Below are 2,661 nucleotides of genomic sequence, written 5' to 3'. Positions count from 1 at the left end.
CCTAATCATAAATATGTTTTTAAAAGTTCACTCAGGAGGGGCTCGACCTGCGTGTCACCCCTCTGTGCCTCGCCAGGAAAACGGAGGTGGAGCGTGGGGACCGGTTAGGCCTCCCAGCGGCTCCGACACAGCAAAGTCTGCGGCGGCGGGGCGGCGGGGTTCTCAGGAACGGGTTCCTGGTCCCCACAGGTGCCCTAGAGGCCGGATCGCAGTTTGCATCACCTTCCCCACCGGGTACATGATGACACAGGTGCAGCCCTACACGCGTTCGCACTGCCGGGTCCCTGGGCACTGGGACTGAGTATGGCAGGAGGTCCACCGTCCAGGTGCCCCAGGCTGCACCGAGGCCTCCTCCCCGTTCTACGGCTCCAGCCCCAAAGCAGCCATCAAGTCCAGGATGGTCGCATTCCTCAGCACCCACGCGCGCGATGCCCAGGGACCGCTGGACAGCACGTGGGCTGCTGTGTGGCCTGGGCGCCCGCGAGGCCGAGGCCGTGGTGGTCGTGCGCCCAGGGAGACCATCCAGGTGAAGTTCATACACGACCAAATCTCCCCTAAACCCACAGTACAGAGGATTCCTCCACGGGGTCAGGAAGATTGTTCGGGAACAAGGGCTGAAGAGGACTTACCAGGGCCTCCAGCCGGCAGATCCCAGCAGGCTGTCCGTTTCTTGGTCAGAAGCTCCCTGCACAACTGGAACCCAGGGCCCAACTCTAGCGAGGCCCTGAAACCTCTGATCACGGGGTTTTCGAGCTATCGCGAGCGCAGCCAGCGTCTTTGGGAACACGCACGGCCGGGAGGCGGGGCAACACCGAACACGTAGACGGCTGCTCGCAGGTCCTGAGCGATGAGGAGCTCAAAGCATTCTACAGTGGCATCATCCCCCTACGGGGCCAGGCCTGCCTGGACGTGGCCCTCGTGCTCATCATCTACAATGAGGTAGTGAAGCTGCTCAACAAACCGTGGAAGACGAACTGAGCCCTGAGGGTCTGGGCGGGAAGACTAAGGATCTATAAAAATAGTGATAGCTCAAATTGAATTATAGGTTGTTGGCTGGTCTTAGCTATTCTCTATTATTATTATTCTATTATTAGTCTTGGATAATTGAGCTTTGGCTAATGGAGGAACAGGAGTAGCTGCCAGAATGGGGAACTTCTTGGTGCAATGTATTTAAGGAAATCTCTGTCCAGTCATTAGCTGACCATTCAGCTAACTGAGTAGAGACTTCATTGGTCAGGTCCAATAAAGAATTGAGACTTTACAGAATTAGTTCAGGAAGTCACTAAAAACAGAACACACCAACAGCAACAAACTCTGGAATGGGAAGGGAATCTGATTTCCAGATTTGCCACACAATATTATTTTTAATGTCCAGTTTTCAACAACAAAATATGATGTATGCAAAGAAACAGGAAAATATGGCCCATATTTAGTAATGATAGAAAGGTCAACCCATCAAGAAGACACAATTATAAATATATATATGGAGACTTACCTGGTGGCAGTGGTTAAGAATCCACCTGCCAATGCAGGGGACACAGGTTTAAGCCCTGGTCCGGGAAGATCCCACTTGCCGCGGAGCAACTAAGCCCGTGCACCACAACTACTGAGCTTGTGCTCTAGAGCCCACGAGCCACAACTACCAAGCCCGCGTGCCACAACTACTGAAGCTGGCACGCCTAGAGCCCACGCTCCACAAGAGAAGCCACAGCAATGAGAACCCATTGCACCACGATGAAGAGTAGCCCCTGCTTACCGCAACTAGAGGCCACAACTAGAGAAAGACTGCACACAGCAACGAAGACCCAATGCAGCCAAAAACAAATAAGTAAATAAATTTAAAAATAATAATTAAATAAATAAAACAAAAAATTTTTAAAGCCTAAATAAAATAAATATATATATGCACCTGAAAAGAAGAGCCCCAAAACACTCAAAACAGAAACTGACAGAATTAGAGGGAGAACTAGACAATTCAACAGTAATAGTTGAAGACTTTAATGCTGAACTCTCAATAATTGGTTAAAAAAAAAATTGATAGCATACCAACAAGGATATAGGAGGCTGGCACACACTATAAACCAACCAGATTTCACACCATCTATAGAACACCCACCCAACAAAATACACAAATAAACATACACATTTTTCTCAAGTACACGCAGAACATTACCTGCTGATTTTATGCCATCAGACTATGCATTGTGGTGTGTTTGGCTTCCTTCCCTCCACAGTATGCTTGCCAAGATCCATGTTGATGTGGCTGCAGTTTGTCCATTTTTTATTACTATATGATAGTCCATTTTATGATCATAACATACTTTATCCACTGTTCTGTTGTTAGACATTTTAATTGGCTCACTCCACCTTTTGGCTACTTCAACTAAAGTTGTTACAAACCTGCATGTGTACCTTTTGGTTCATGTCTGTGCATGAGTATATACTTAGGAGTGAAAGCAATAAGTGATAGAACACGCTTAAGTCACGTTTAGTAGATTTTTTTAAATATTTACTCTAGCTTTTCTATATATATAAATTTATTTATTTATTTATTTATGGCTGCATTGGGTCTTCGTTGCTGTGCACAGGCTTTCTTTTTAATTGCAGCAAGCGGGGGCTACTATTCGTTGCAGTGCACAGGCCTCTCATTAAGGTGGCTTC

General features: G+C 47.5%; 1 pseudogene; it reads left to right on the top strand.

The window, feature by feature from the left end:
* The first annotated feature begins 397 nt into the window (after positions 1-397).
* On the top strand, positions 398-978 carry LOC131761540 (tricarboxylate transport protein, mitochondrial pseudogene; annotated as a pseudogene).
* The last annotated feature ends 1,683 nt before the right edge of the window (positions 979-2,661 follow it).

The sequence above is a fragment of the Kogia breviceps genome, chromosome 8 (assembly GCF_026419965.1).
Source record: "Kogia breviceps isolate mKogBre1 chromosome 8, mKogBre1 haplotype 1, whole genome shotgun sequence".
NCBI classification, from domain to species: Eukaryota; Metazoa; Chordata; class Mammalia; order Artiodactyla; family Physeteridae; genus Kogia; species Kogia breviceps.
Note: the sequence above shows the minus strand (reverse complement) of the source record. Positions and strands in the feature narration are given on the sequence as shown.